Source organism: Mauremys reevesii, linkage group 14 (genome assembly GCF_016161935.1).
Source record: "Mauremys reevesii isolate NIE-2019 linkage group 14, ASM1616193v1, whole genome shotgun sequence".
NCBI classification, from domain to species: Eukaryota; Metazoa; Chordata; order Testudines; family Geoemydidae; genus Mauremys; species Mauremys reevesii.
The window spans coordinates 29388440-29404481 of NC_052636.1; the positions used below are offsets into that span (position 1 = coordinate 29388440).

At 53.2% G+C, this 16042-nt stretch overlaps 1 pseudogene; it reads left to right on the plus strand.

The window, feature by feature from the left end:
• Positions 1 to 9709: 9709 nt before the first annotated feature.
• The window catches only part of LOC120381577, a 78432-nt pseudogene continuing 72099 nt past the window's right edge, over positions 9710 to 16042 (plus strand).

The window sequence follows — 16042 nt, forward strand, 5'->3', positions numbered from 1 at the left end:
CCCAGGAGTCACAGAGCCACCTGCAGCTTCTCTGGCTACAGCCATGGGGCCAGTTCCCAGAGGCCAGCCTTAGCCAGCTGCAGCTACTAGCTGCAGGAGGGGTGGCAATGCCAGGGCTGAGCATGCTTGAACCTTGCAACTGCAGCACTAGGGACTCTAAATCCTCAGCCCTGAACCTAGGCAGCTGCAGACTCTGGAGTTAGGCACTTCCCTCCTCTAGGCCATGGCTTTAAATACCTGAGATTCCCATCACCTGCAGCAGAGGCCACCAATTCTCATGCCCCACTCAGCCAGCACCTGCAGAAAGTGCAGCCTGAGTGATTTTGGAGGCTGGAGTGCCAGGAGGTTCCCATCCCTGAGCAGCAGCCCTGCAACAAGCGCAGAGTTGGGACATTAGCTGTTACTGACAAGGCTTGTCTGTGTTCCTTTTTTGTATCTCATTGTTAGGTGTAAGAAGTATAAACTGTTTAATAGGTTCAATTAGTTGGTTAATAAGATGTTTATGAGGTAAATCACTGGCTTTAAAATAAGATCCAATCTGGAGCATATGAACTATTGACCCCTGGACTCCAGCTCTGAGAGGGGACTTGTTTACCATCAGGGGACAGGCTCAAACCAGTCCAAACCGGGTTTTCCCGCCAAAACCAGCCCTCAGCGTTCCATCTCCTCAGCACTTTTCCTGCCACAGAAGTGATATAAGGACGTGCTCAGCGCCTGCGCGGGGCCGCCCCCCCCCCCCCAGCGACGGCCCCTCCACGGTCGGGTCTTCCCAGCGCTCCCGAGCCGGAGAGCGACGAACCCCCTGGGTCCCGCCGTGAGACTGAGGAACAGGAGGCCTGTCACCGCCATTCCTGCCGTCCTGCATCCCTGGTGTCCAGCCTCCCACGGAGCCCCCCGGGGAGTGAGAGACCCCGGGGGGGGGCACTGGGGCTGGGCAGGAAAGTGACTCTGCCCCGGGGAACCTGGGAGAAGCCTCAGAGCTGCCTCAGCCCCAGTGGGATTTGGGGGCAGAGACTGGGGCCTGGCGGGGATCCCCTGTGGTGTGGGGGAGATGGGGGTGTCAGGCAGGAGGGAGAAGCTGGAGTTGTAGGGGTGAAGGTCGGTGGGACGCGGGGGTGGGGGTTGAACTGTCTCTGGGCAGCCAGGAAATTCCCGGGGGGGGGGAGTGGCGGGCGGGCGAAGGGGGGAGGTGAGTTAATTGGATCCTGTCCCTGTTTGTGCCACTTGCCTCTCGCCCCGATACAAATTCTCTCTAGTTCTGCCCCTTTTCTCGCTCAGTGTCTCACACGGGCTATAAAATCTGGGGCGATTTCCCCCCCATCCCCTCCAATGATCAGCTCTCCCGTCTCCCCCGATTTCCCCCGTTCTCCCCATGAGTCTCAAACGTCAGTTTAAAATCTTCTCTAGTGAGGGGCATTTTCCCACCCGTTTGATCTGCAGCGATTTGTCCTTGTTTAGGTGGGAAATTGTCGCCCTGAGTCATTCCCCAGCCCATGGCTGCCCCTGGGGTGGGGGTGGGATGGCTCAGTGGTTGGAGCACTGGCCTGCTAAACCCAGGGCTGGGAGCTGACTCCTTGCGGGGGCCATTTGGGGATTTAGTTGGGGATTGGTCCTGCTTTGAGCAGGGGGTTGGGCTAGACACCTCCTGAGGTCCCTTCCAGCCCTGATATTCTAGGAGATGCCGGGTCTCTGCCAGGGCAGGGAAGGGAGGCGCACGTGTCCCCCATGGGGACTGCCCAGACCCCAGTTTCCCAATCCCAGTTGTTGCCCCCTAACTACCAGCACAGTTGCCCCCAACCATCAGTTGCCAGTCACCCGCCCGTCCCCCACTGCTGCCCCTTTCCCTCATCCAGGGACCTTCCAGCTCCCCCTCCCTTGCCCTTTTAATCAGCACCTCAAAGGGCTCCCTGCTGCCCATGGCAATGGTGGGGGTGGGGGGAACCATTACTTTGTGTTTATGTATTGGACAGTCGTATAAAATCCAGTCCAACAGTCCCCCTTTTCCACTAGTTCGTTAACAACAATATAAAATCCCCTCAGATCTTGATGTTTTTCTCTCATGTTATCAAATACACAGTTTGTGACACATTTGCTTTGCAAATCTCAAAGATTCATATAAAATAACCTAAACGTTTGCCCCACTGCTCTCTAGTTGTCTATTTCTAATTGAATATGCCCTGAGATTTTTCCCCTGTCTCTCTAATTATAAAATACTAACAAAATCTCAGATTTACACCTTTTCTCAGATTCTTGAACCTGGATATAAAATGTTTGCAAATGTTTCCCATTTCCTCTTTATTCATTTATCAAATATTGATGTGAAACGCTCAGATTTTGCCTCCTATCAACAACTGATATAAAATCCCTCTGATTTTCCACTTTCCTCTCTCTAATTTGCAAAATGGATCCAAAATCTCTCAGATTTCCACCCTTTCTCTTTCATTTCTGAACGTTGCTCTCAAAGCTCAGGTTTTGCCTCTCTATCTCATTATCAAATGTCAGTTAAAAATCCTCTCAGGTTTGGGGCTATTCCCTGTGTTTCTAAATCCCAGCAACTTCTTCCTTCGAGGGAACGTGTTGCCCTGAGTTCTTCTCCATCCTGGAGGTCGCAGGGGGTTAAATTGCCCAGAGATCATCTTTCCTGTCTCCTTTGTGAATCATTTGTTCCCTCCTTTACCTCTGTTAAAATGTTTGCCGAAGAAAGAGACCAGCCAGATATTTAATACCCATCAAAGCCAGAGGCCTCCCCCTGTTTGGGGATCAGTGGTTCCCAGCAGGTAACGGGAGAGTTGGCTGGACCCTTTTCTTTTGTTCACCTGGCACAGGATGAGGAGGTCACTCTGAGTGCAGTGTGGGTCCAGAAGTATCCCAAGCCCCATGGCAAATGGCCTCTGTGAGGGGTTGTTTCCCGCAGTGCTAAGATGCAGCCACCTCTGGGGTGGATCCAGGGTGGCCATTATTTGCTAGTGATAGGCATGGACATTTCTTACCATTTTTGTCCCTCCAGGCCTTCCATACTCCAGTTCCAGAGACATCCCCCGGGGCTCCCTCTGCCTGTGTGACTGGCCAGCAGGGGGCGGTGGTCACTTTCTATCCACTTCTCAGGCACTGTGAGGTAACAGTGTTGCTGGGTGGGGCTGGGGCTGTGTGGGGAGATAGCAGCTGAAGGGGGATTGTGGTGGGGGGAGGCCTCTGGGTGGCTGGGCAGGGGGTACCCTAGTGAGGTTGGTGGGTTCTGGAGATTTGGGGTTTCAGGGGGTGGTTGTGATGTGCCCAGCCCTGAGGCTGTGGGTCCTGGAGGTGGGTATCGCTGGGGGTCTCTTGGCTGCAGAACAGCAGGTGTGGGCGTCTCTTGGGGAGGCGGGACAGGGGGTTAGAGGGAGCCTGGTGCTGTGCCAGGGGCTCTGTCTGGGCTTCCCCGGCAGACTCCTGGGATCGCTGCCGTGCCCAGTGCACAGAGTGTGTGTGGGAGAATCCCTGGCGCTAGGCCAGGGGGTGCCCCTGTAAAGCATCAGGGGATCCCGCAGGGGGGCGGAGGGGGTGCCAGGCAAAGAGCAGGGCAGATCCTGCTGGTGGGGGGGGAGTCCTAGGCAGTCAGTGAGGGACTGAGTTCCCAGTGGGGTCCCTTTGGGGGTCTCTGGCTGTTGGGGTCTTGGTGGGGAACCCTTGGGGATTCCCAACCTGGCAATGAAGGTCTGGTGGGGGTTCTCTGGCAGGTGAGGCTCTGAGGGGTATCTGAGGTCCCTGGCCAGGGACTCTGGGGCTGGGTCCCAGGGAATATCTGGGGTGGGGCTGGCTGGGGCTCTGGGGGCTGCTCCTGACCTCGCTTCTTCTCCCTGATTAGCTTATGCCAGAATCCTGGCTCCAAGCACTGCCCGACATTCCCCGGCCAGGCCCAGTCACTGTGATAACTTTCTAGCCACTTATCAGACACTGTGAGGTGAAATCACAGATTTTTGCTCTTCTCCCCTCTTGAAAACTGCAGGAACTTCCAGTTCCATTGTCCTAGATTGTCCAGTCCATTGTCCAGTCCTTGTCCTGGATCTGTGGGGTGAGGGAGGTGGGAAGGGGGTCAGCACTGTCACACAATGGTCTCTTCCACAGCGTTCTGGACTCATTCTTTCTGAACTCTGGTTTCATTGAGACCATTGTTAATCCAGAGTCACTGTATGGAAAGACAAGGAGTGCCTCCGGATGGACAGTGGGGCAAATGAGATCAGCAATTCTCCCTGTGAGGAGGGGCTCATTAGCTGCTCTCCCAGAGAGCTAAAGGGGGGAAGCTGCTCAAACGCTCTGTCCCTCTCTGCTCAGGATATTGGGGTTCAGCTTCCTGGGTCAGAGGCTGCAGCCTCCATTGTGATCTGGGAGACCAGGCTTAGCAGCTGCTGCTCCCCCAGTGGGGTTCTGTGCTGGGAAGTGACCTGAATTAAAGCTGCTTCTCTGCCCAGCCGAGGGGATGACTTTCTCCAGCTGGTCCTAGCCCCCTAGCGCAGCCCTGGGCCCTGTTAATACTAAATTCTGAGCCAAGTCTCCAGGTAACTGAAAGACCTGAGGGAAAGTGCTGGGGTCTGGCAAGAAAGAGACTCTGCACAAACAGCCCTCCTCATTTCTCCTCCCAGTAGCAATTGCCAGGAGAAAATCCAGCCCTGGGAGAGCAAAGCCCCGAGGAATGGGACTGTCCCAGCCAGAGGGGCAGGGAGAGAGGACAGGGGAAGGAGAGACTGAAAGGGGCAGTAGTAGAAATGAGGGGGGAGAGATTTCCAGCTCTCTAGTCCACCCAGACACATGTATTGCTGCATCCCTGGGCAGAACCACTTTCCAGTGAACAAAACAAGGATCAGACAGAGGAAAAGCCAGTTCCTGACTCCATATTCCCCCTGCTGGGGTGTGGCTGCCGTGGGGTCAGAGTCCGAGGGAATCCCCCACAGTGACTCCTTTGGTTCTGCTCTTTTCTAGCCTTGTGTTCAGAGACGTTGTTAGGGGGGGAGGAGAGGGAGAAGGGAGGTTAAAATGTGTCTGGGCTTAGCCTGGCAGAAGGGGCCAGATCTGCATTGTAATAAACAGATTGAGCATTTCCCAGCATGGCCGACTCTAGGTGTCTGTCTGCAGGAAGGGGCCTGGGGAATTCTGATGTGAAATTAACTAAAACCGGTTCTGAAACACCCACAACTGCCCTTCTCCCCCAGACAGGCTGCAGAATGGCGTCCATGTTTTGCTTCAGCTCATCCCAGCCTGGCGTGGGACAGGGAAGAGAAATGGCTGCAGTGGAGCCAACTCAGGTAGAGATTGTCGGGGGGTTGCTGGTGGGTTCCTGCTGGAGGAGAGGATCAGCAAATACACCGGAGATGTGAAGGTTTGCACAGTCTGGTCTGGAGGTTGGAGCGGCAGGAAATTCACAGCATGGGGAAAGGAGGAGGCCAGGGTGTAGCAAACCGGCTGGGAGTTATTTAATAAGTGGCGTAGATTCTAGGAACAGACCCAGGAGGTTGGGAGGTGGAAATTCCCTAATTTGTGAAGAAAGAAAATAGCCCACCTACATGGAGCTAGTCAAACTGACCAGACTCCTAGTGCTGGAGCCTGAGCTAGCTAACCAGCGGCTGCTGTGAGATATGAAGGGGCACCCATGAGTCAGGCTTATTGGAGCTGCCTCTCCTTCATATCCAGCTCCTCACAATGAGGAGGTTATTGGGCTTCCTACCAGGCAGCTCTCCTGACCCTGCTAGGGGCTCCATCTCCTGTATCCGTCGGTGGCTAGTAGGTGTGTGATGGATCTGCTGGGAGAGACAAGGGGCTCTCTCTTCATCCCCTCACCCTGGTATTTGCTGGATACGCTGAGCGGGGTCGGGATGGGACTCTGTTGAGTGCGATCCACCCAGAGCTTCCATTTGATTCGCTCCTCTCTGCCACAAATAGTGGGGTTGTGAGTGGGGCAGCAGGTACTGAGTGTTGGACTCTTGCTCTTTCAGGTTCCAGTGACCTTTGAGGAGGTGGCTGTGCATTTCACCAGGGAAGAGTGGGCTCTGCTGGACCCCACTCAGAGAGCCCTCTACTGGGATGTCATGCAGGAGAATTATGAGACTACGACTCGCTGGGTAAGGGTTCCTGTCTCCTCTGTTCCTGGAAGGGGAAATGAAGAGTGAAGGTTCATGCCACCCCCACAATGCCACCTCTACTCTGTCCTGTTGCAGCATCCAGGGCCGGCTCAAGGCACCAGCCTACCAAGCACGTGCTTGGGGTGGCACCTTGGGAGGGGCGGTGATCGGGGTTTGTCTTTGTTGTTTTGGTTTGGCAATGCGTCGCTGGAGGGCGGGGACTGGGGCGGTGCGACGTGGCGCTGGGGGGGCGGGGACTTGGGGGACGCGACGCTGGGGTGGTGGGGACTTGGGCAGTGCGACGCTCAGGGAGGGGTCGAGCAGCGCTCGAGGGGGCAGGGTGGCGTTGTTTTTTTTTTGCTTGGGGCGGCAAAACTGTTAGAGCCGGCCCTGGCAGCATCACCCCAATATGCCAGTGACACACACACTACCAGAGACCCTCCCCTGCTGCAGAACACTTTGGGAACAGAGCACAGGAGCAGTATCACACAGTGGTCAAACATCTCCTCTTTACTCAAGTAAAATTGGGGGGTTAGGTCCAGCATAACGAACAGAAGCTTCCTACCCCCGGCCTTCTCTCAAACCCTGAGCCTTCTCTACCCAAACCAGAAAGTGCTTGGGGTGTAACAAGGAGGCGGCTGGAGTCTGAGCTGCCGGTCCAGGGTTACTTATCACACAGACACTCGGTGCGGCCTTGAATGCCGGCTGGGAGCTCCAGCAGCAGAACACTGAATCTCACCCAGGATTACAGATGACACACTGTAATCCTCACTGGTCTGGATTGCACCCCAGCATGTGAAAATGGCCTAGGTTGGTAGTGACATTTCTTGAGACATGCAGAGTCTTGCTCCCATATCACCAGGTGTACTAACAATAACAGGAAAGGCCGAATATGGAAAACTGATTGTTCAGCTTGCTTTTGACCTGCATCATATTTTGCAATATATTCCAAATAAGGAAATTAACATGCAGCGTATGTGCCATTGATTGTGGTTTTAAGCTTTAAAAGGCTTGTGTGATTTTTAGCTCAGGGGGACAGTATTCCAATAGCTGTCGCCCCCTGAGCACTTTTAACCAAGAAAAGAACCTCAGGCTGAGCTGATTAAAAATCAATCGTGTGGTCGTTTTCCACAACAGCTTCAAGAGGTCCCTGTGATGGAATGTAAATGTCTTCTTCACACCTTCCCCCTGCAGGAGAATGGCTGTTTGACCAGCTGTTTGCCTTGCTGTCTCTGAGGAACTGGTCTGTGGGTGTTCCCCAGAATTGTAACTTTTCAGTAATCTCATACTGTAAAATCTCATAACTTTACATACAGTGTTACTACACATTTTAACAGGAGGATAATATTCAGTAGGTTATGCGTTTTCAAATGATACCTCACAAGCAATACTGTGTACAAAATTGATCATAATTTTCTAGAAGAGAGAACACAGGGGTACAGACTGACACAGTGTCTGTGTGTGTGTTCCCAGCAGATATGTGGGTATTTCAATCCCTCATAAGCACAGTGTTCGGCATCTTCAAGGACCTGGGGAACTAGTCGTGGAAATTCACTGGTTTACCAAGTGTGACACTGGATGGAATTATGAGACACTTTGGTATTAATAATAAAATAATATTATAATCTGATAAAATTGCAATGAATCGTGCTAGATATGCCATGCCAGGTGTCAGTGAAAATGTTATGATTTTCCACGTATGATAATTTTGTTTCTATGTTTGTATCACCTTTGTATTGTGAGTTATAGATATGTAGGGTATATCTGTATTTCCAGACTTGTGCAGTGTTTCTGGGTGACACCCCCAGACATATTAGCATCAACACTGCCTAGCCTGTTTGATGGCCCATTGAGGGTCATCAGCTGTACAATGAGCCCATGGAAAGGACCAAGGCGATACACCTATTGAGTCAGCAAGACATGCCGGGGTATGCCTGTGTAATGAGAACTCCAAGGCTTTTCCATGCCACGTGCTGTGAAGCTTGTGTTTGGGACACAGGAAGTACAGGCCACATGGCAAAAGGAATATAAAGGGCAGCTGCATCATCTCCATTTTGTCTTCAATCCCCCTTTCTACATCTGGAGCAACTTCTCTACAAATTGAACCCTGGAACAAAGGACTGAATGACCCATCCAAGCTATGGATGTGTTCCAGACAGACTTTCAAGCCAGCAACTCACCAATACTGCTAAGAACCTGATATATCCATTTTGGAATGTATCTGACTGCTTTCCCATTTAACTTCTTTCTGTCTTTCTTTCCTTTAAACCTTTAGTTTAGATGCTAAAGGATTGTCTGGAAGGATGGAATTTTGGGTAATATCCAAACCTATACTGACCTGGTGATGTGGCTGACCCTTTGGGGTCAGAAGAACACTTTGTTTATGTGAGCAGAGTTTTTAAATAACCTCTCACTGTACTGGACCTCGCTGCTGATTAGGAGCCAGAGAACTGGGATGCAATAAAGGGGGCTGCGTGATTTCTTTTTTCAGCTTCTCGATAACCCGTGTTTGTGACTGGTCGGTGAGTTTAACTTCAGTGTTAACCACCATTTTTGGGAGCATCTGCTCTCCCTTTTTTAGCCTGCCCTAACTTTGGCATTTTCAGTGAGAACTGCCCCTGGCCCACCAGGTCACACTAAGCACTGAAGTTAAAGTAATAGAATGTTTTTTTATGCCCAAGTCTTATGAAATCAACTGAACTCCTTTGTTTTCTTTCATCTGAGCAGGGTTTCTAGTTTTCCAGCGTGATGTGATCTCCCAGCTGGAACAATGGGAAGAGCCATGGGTCCCAGACCTCCAGGGTTCAGAGGAAAGAGAGATCCTGAGATCTCCCTGCACAGGTGAGGAAACATTAAACCACCCAGAATCTGTAAGTGCCTGAAGGAAACATCTGGGATGCCTAACAAAGCCCTTGGGGGGTCTCTCAGTTCATTATTGTCCCTAGCAGGGGTCATATCCTCAGGGTAAATATCGATCTTCTTTGAGTGCTTGCTCATATCCATTCCAGTAAGTGTGCGCGTGCCGCGTGCACGCTTGTCGGAAGATTTTTACCCTAGCAACACTTGGTGGGTCAGCGCCGCTATAGCACCGGATATATACCCCTGCCGACCCATCCGCCCCTCAATTTCTTCTTACCGCCCATGACGGTCGTTGGAACGATGGAGAGTGGCTTTGCTGACCTCCACATCCCTAGCTTCTCGTAGTTATTTACTCTTTATCGTGTATATAGTTCAAGTTCTTGTAAAAGCAACAAAGAATCCTGTGGCACCTTATAGACTAACAGACGTTCTGCAGCATGAGCTTTCGTGGGTGAATACCCACTTCTTCAGACTTGCATCTGAAGAAGTGGGTATTCACCCACGAAAGCTCATGCTGCAGAACGTCTGTTAGTCTATAAGGTGCCACAGGATTCTTTGTTGCTTTTACAGATCCAGACTAACACGGCTACCCCTCTGATACAAGTTCTTGTAGTTATAGTTAATTTTAGTACGTATTTTCATAGTTACTGTATATAGTTAAGCGGGGGATTGGGGGAGTAGCCCCCTTTCCTCCGACCCGGTGCGGGCTCATGCCCAAGGCACCGGGATTTAAACCCTGCTCGGCGTGCCAGAAGCCGATGCCGGTGGGGGATCCTCATGACTGCTGCCTAAAATGCTTAGGAGAATCCCACCTGACAGACAAGTGCCGAATTTGCAAGTCGTTCAAGCCAAGAACGAAGAAGGACCGGGACTTCCGACTAAAGCAGCTCCTTATGGAATCGGCTCTTAGTCCTGCGGTGCCGGCACCGTCCACCCAACCCGCATCGGTGAGGAGCGCACCTTCGGCACCGGATCGCTCCAGTATCAAAAAGGACTCCCGGCACCGGCATCTGCCGGCACCGGCTCCCCGGCACTGCTCCCTTTCCCCCACTGGGAAATGACGTACTGCTCCGACCCCATCCTCGCAGAAGGAGCACACATCAAAGTCCATCCATCGGACCCCGGTAACTGCTGCGGCACCGCCAACACCGGCACCGCAGTTGGCAGCTCCTCCTAGCGCGGCACCATCAATTCCGGTACCGCATTGAGTCTGGTGCCACATAGCTCCCCGGCTCATGCTGTGGTCGAGCTCACTCTCCCTTGTATGCCGGAGACCTTCTCAACGGCAAGAGAGCTCATCGCGCTGACGGAGTCGATGCAGCCTCAACCCCCGGCACCGCCGGTGCGGGTTATCCAATCCATCGGCAAGCTGGCCCTGATAAGGCCTCCTTCCGTCGGTCCACCGGAGAGACGTCTTTCCAGGTCGCGGTCTTGGAGACGTTCCCGCTCCTGCCGATTCCGGCACCGCTCGCAGTCCCGGCACCGCTCTCCATCGCAGTACCGGTCGTACTCGCGGAGACTTTCAAGATCTCTGTCACCGGACAGATACTCCTGATACTGATCCGGCTCTCGGTACCGATCTCAGTACCGTGCGTCCCGCAGTCACTCCCGGCACAGGGACTCAAGATCCCGGTCGACCTCCCGGCACCGGCACGGTAGAAGGTCCCGGTCTCGTTCGTGGCACCGACAAGACCGGTACCGCCCCGGGACCGAACGTCAGGAACAGCAGTACCCTACCAGGGTCTCTCGGCCCTGCCGTGGCCTTCGAGACACATGTCAATGTCGTCCCAGGCTGGGAGTGCTTCTTACCACCAGGACTGGGCATCTGATATTCTGTGCCACCATCCAGAGGCACAAAGCCAGGAGCAAGGTCCTCATCAATGGGCCTTTTGGACTCCGTGGGCATATCACGAGGCCCAAGGTGCCTCACTTGTGGCTCAACGCTCCGGCCCCTCAGAGCACAGGGTTCCTGAAGCGACTGTAAGCCATCCTCCTCCCGCGGGCATGGACGAGGATCCACTTCAATCTGCAGACCCGGAGATTCCACCGGATGCAGATGGTGCTCCGACGGTCCATGACCCACCTCAGGACCCGTTGGTACCGGGCCTCTCCTCTCCCTCCTCTCCTGATGAGGCAGTGGCAGGAACATCCTCCTCTGGTCCTCCGCCTATTGATCTCAGGGCCCATCAAGACCTCTTGCGGAGAGTAGCACAAAACATGAATTTGCCAGTGGAGGAGGTTGCTGAAATAGAGGACCCTGTCGTAGTCATATTATCGGCGGATGCGCCTCTTTGAGTGGCTCTCCCGTTCATCCGCACTATTCAAGCCAGTGCAGACACAATTTGCCAATCCCCAGCTTCTATTACACCTACAGCTAGGGGAGTAGAGAGAAAATATATGGTCCCCTCCAAGGGGTATGAATATCTCTACACCCACCCACCTCCCTGCTCCCTGGTTGTCCAATCCGTGAATGAACGCGGGTGTCTGTGGGGAAGTTTACAGAACTCCTTCCCCAAGAGTCCCACGCAGAGTTTACGGCCCTACTAGAGGAGGGTAAAAAAGTGGCGAGAACTTTTCTCCAGGCCTCTCTGGATGCAGCGGACTCGGCAGCCAGAACGCTTGCATCCGGGGTAACGATGAGACGCATCTCCTGGCTACAAGCTTCAGGCCTTCCCCCAGAATAGCAGCAGACAATTCAGGATTTGCCTTTTGAGGGCCAGGGCCTTTTCTCGGACAAAACCGACCCCAGGTTGCAGAGCCTCAAGGACAATTGAGTCATAATGCACTCGTTGGGTATGCACATGCCGGTGACCCAACGTAGGTCCTTCACGCCCCAACCATACCGCCCTTATAACCAGCCTAGGCCGCGTCAGGATATGACCACACGGCGCGGCAGGGGGTATCAGCGGAGACAGTCTGGCCCTCAGGGAAACCAAAGTCAAGCGCCCCCTAAACCACCTACGGGGCCAAAACAAAACTTTTGATGGGACGTCCGAGGACGGCCCACCAGTTTCCCTGCCGGATCCTTCTCCCTCCTTTTTCAACCGCCTCTCCCATTTCCTCCCTGTTTGGTCCCAGCTGACCTCCGACCGTTGGGTCCTCTGCACGGTGGAAACAGGATACCACCTCCAATTTATTTCTCCACCCCCATCCCACCCTCCCTACCCGTCCCTCTTCAGGGACCCCTCTCACAAGCAATTCCTCTTACAAGAGGTCATGCGCTCCTAAATCTGGGAGCCATAGAGGAGGTGCCAGAGGACATGAGGGGCAAGGGGTTCTATTCCCGCTACTTTTTGATCCCCAAGGCAAAGGGTGGTCTACGACCGATCCTGGACCTGCGAGAACTCAACAAATTCATGATAAAGCTCAAGTTCCGCATGGTATCCCTGGGGACCATCATCCCATCCCCGGATCCGGGAGACTGGTATGCCGCCCTCGATATGAAGGATGCGTATTTCCACAGTGCCATTTACCCGCCGCACAGACGGTATCTCCGTTTTGTGGTCAACCAACAGCACTTCCAGTTCACGGTGCTTCCCTTCGGTCTTTCTACGGCCCCGAGAGTCTTCACCAAATGTATGGCCGTAGTAGCTGCCTCCCTCCACCGTCGAATACACATCTACCCGTACCTCGACGATTGGCTCATTCAAGGGACTTCCCAGTTGCAAGTATCACAGCACCTGTGTGTCGTCAAAGACCGCTTTGGGAGGCTAGGCCTCATGATCAATGTAGAAAAGTCTACCCTGACTCCAACGCAGAGAATAGACTTTATTGGAACAGTTCTGGACTCCAATCTGGCCAGGGCCTGCCTTCCCGTGCCACGGTTTCAGGCAATGTCTTCGATCATTCGAAGTTTTCAATCCTTCCCGACAACGTCGGTGCACACCTGCCTCGGTCTATTAGGTCACATGGCGTCCTGCACCTTTGTGACCAAGTACGCAAGGCTGCGACTTTGGTGCTTCCAAACCTGGCTTGCTTCTCTATACCGTCCACACAGAGACAATATAGACTCGGTGATCACTATCCCCAGGACGGTTCTCGACTCCCTCACTTGGTGGCTGGACCCCACTGTAGTTTGCGCAGGGATGCCGTTCCACCCTCCTCAGCCCTCGGTGGCACTAACCACAGACGCATCATCTCTGAGTTGGGGTGCCCACCTCGGGAACCTTCACACTCAAGGCCTCTGGTTGCCCCAGGAGCTGACCTGCATATCAACGTGCAGGAGCTGAGGGCAGTCCGTCTAGCATGCCAGGTGTTTCGGGTCCATCTACAAGGCCGCTGTGTATCCGTGTTCACGGACAGCACAACAACCATGTTTTACATAAACAAGCAGGGCGGGGCGCGCTCCTCCCTACTTTGTCAAGAAGCCACTCACCTGTGGGACTTTTGCATAGCCCACTCAATCGATTTGGTAGCGTCTTTTCTCCCAGGAGTCCAGAACACTCTGGCAGATCGCCTCAGCAGATCCTTCCTGTCTCACGAGTGGTCAATCCATCCCGACGTCATCTATTCCGTCTTCCGGAGGTGGGGCTTTCCCCGCATAGACCTCTTTGCCTCCCGAGAGAACAGGAAATGCCAGGTGTTCTGCTCCTTCCAAGGATGCTCCCCGGGCTCCCTCTCAGACGCGTTCCTCCTCCCGTGGACAAGGCACCTATGTTATGCCTTCCCGCCGTTTCCCTTCGTTCACAGAGTCCTGCTCAAACTCCGCAGGGACAGAGCCAACTTGATCGTCATTGCTCCAGCATGGCCGAGGCAGCACTGGTACACCCTGTTGTTCGACCTCTCAGTGGCGGATCCGATTCCCCTGCCACTGTGGCCGGATCTCATAACACAGGACTTCGGCAGACTTCACCACCCAAACCTGCACCACCCAAACCCTTCATCTCACTGCATGGCTCCTGCGTGGTTGAACCAATCGGAGTTGTGCTGCTCTGCTTCCGTACAACAGGTCCTCTTGGGAAGTAGGAAGCCTTCCACTAGGACGACTTATCTCGCTAAGTGGAAGCGTTTCTCGCACCAGTGCGATCAGAATAACTTGGTCCCAGGACAGGTTTCCATCCCTACTATCCTGGATTACCTCTGGTCCCTCAAAGAGCAGGGCCTAGTGGTCTCTTCCATAAAAGGTTAATCTGGCAGCTATTTCCGCCTTCCACCCAGGCGAAAGGGGCCGTTCAATTTTCTCTCACCCCATGGTTTCCAGGTTCCTTAAGGGACTGGAACTGTTGTACCCCCAAGTCCATCGCCCAGCCCCTACCTGGGATCTAAACCTGGTGTTGACCAAGCTTATGGGAGCCCCCTTCGAGCCTATGGCCACCTGTTCCCTGCTCTACCTTTCGTGGAAGATGACTTTCCGCGTCACTATCACCTCGGCGAGGCAAGTTTCAGAGCTTCGTGCCTTGATGGCTGATCCCCCTTATACGGTCTTCCATAAGGACAAGGTACACCTGCGGCCACACCCCTCTTTCCTCCCTAAGGTGGTGTCTGCTTTTCATGTCAATCAAGACATCTTCCTCCCAGTTTTTTTCCCAAAGCCACACTCATCGCGCCGGGAACAACAGCTACATACCTTGGATGTCCGTAGGGCTCTTGCCTTTTATATAGAGCGAACAAAACCCTTCCGGCATTCACCCCAGCTCTTTGTAGCGGTGGCAGACCGCATGAAGGGCATGCTGGTCTCTTCCCAACGGATCTCATCTTGGGTAACATCCTGCATCCGATCGTGCTACGAACTGGCTCACGTTCCCGCTGGACATCTGACCGCCCATTCTACACGGGCGCAGGCCTCTTCTACCACCTTCCTGGCTCATGTCCCCATCCAGGAAATATGTAGGGTGGCTACCTGGTCATCGATTCACATCTTTGCCTCACACTACGCATTGGTCCAACAATCCAGAGACAATGCAGCCTTTGGCTCAGCAGTTTTGCATTCTGTGACGTCTCACTCCGACCCCACCGCCTAGGTAAGGCTTGGGAATCACCTAACTGGAATGGATATGAGCAATCACTTGAAGAAGAAAAGACGGTTACTCACTGTTGTAACTGTTGTTCTTCGAGATGTGTTGCTCATATCCATTCCACACCCGCCCTCCTTCCCCACTGTCGGAGTAGCCGGCAAGGAGGAACTGAGGGGCAGATGGGTCAGCAGGGGTATATATCCGGCGCTATAGTGGCGCCACTCCAGGGGGCGCCCAGCCGACCCACCGAGTGTTGCTAGGGTAAAAAACTTCCGACGAGCGTGCACGCGGCGCGCGCGCACCTAACTGGAATGGATATGAGCAACACATCTCAAAGAACAACAGTTACAACGGTGAGTAACCGTCTTTTTCAGTGTGACTGGTTTGGGATGTGAGGATGTGACCCTTCGCTTCCCAGCTTATGGCTGCCCCTGCTGCTTAGCCAAAGGCCTTAGCCTAAGAACAAGGCCTCAGACGGTCACAGTAAGAGAAGGCCCTTACAAATACAGACAGTGATTTTGATTCTTTGTTTTCATACTCCTGTAAGTAGCTAAGTGATAAAAATACACCTAAGTTCTTAAACTATAGACTTTACAGGCAGGCCTGAATATCTCTATTCTAACAGTGGGTTCTACCCCTTCCCCCATTCTGTGTCTGTCTTGTCTATTCAGATTGTAAATTCTTCAGGGCATGGGCCATCTACTGTTCTCTGTTTGTACTTTGCCAAGCACAATGGGTACCCACTGTTAGTTGGTCCTTAGGCACTAAGGCTAATGCATATGATTTATAATAATAATAACTGTCCTGCCACTTTGAGCCAAGGAAGTTGGCCTTGGGATGTTACTGCTTAAAAATGAGCTGGGGGTTAAAACCATGGACTATTCTTTGTGACAAGTATCCCACAAATTCCACTGACCTCCCTCGTTTTCTTTACCTGCAGTAGGGTTTCCAAATTCCAAACCTGATGTGATCTCGCAGCTGGAACGAGGGGAAGAGCCGTGGGTCCCAGACCTCCAGGGCTCTGAGAAAGAAGTGCTTCCAAGAGCTGCCTTCACAGGTGAGGAATTGGTTAAACCAGCTCAAAAACTGTGCGGGAATGCAGGAAACATTTGGGATGCCCTACAAAGATCCTGTGAG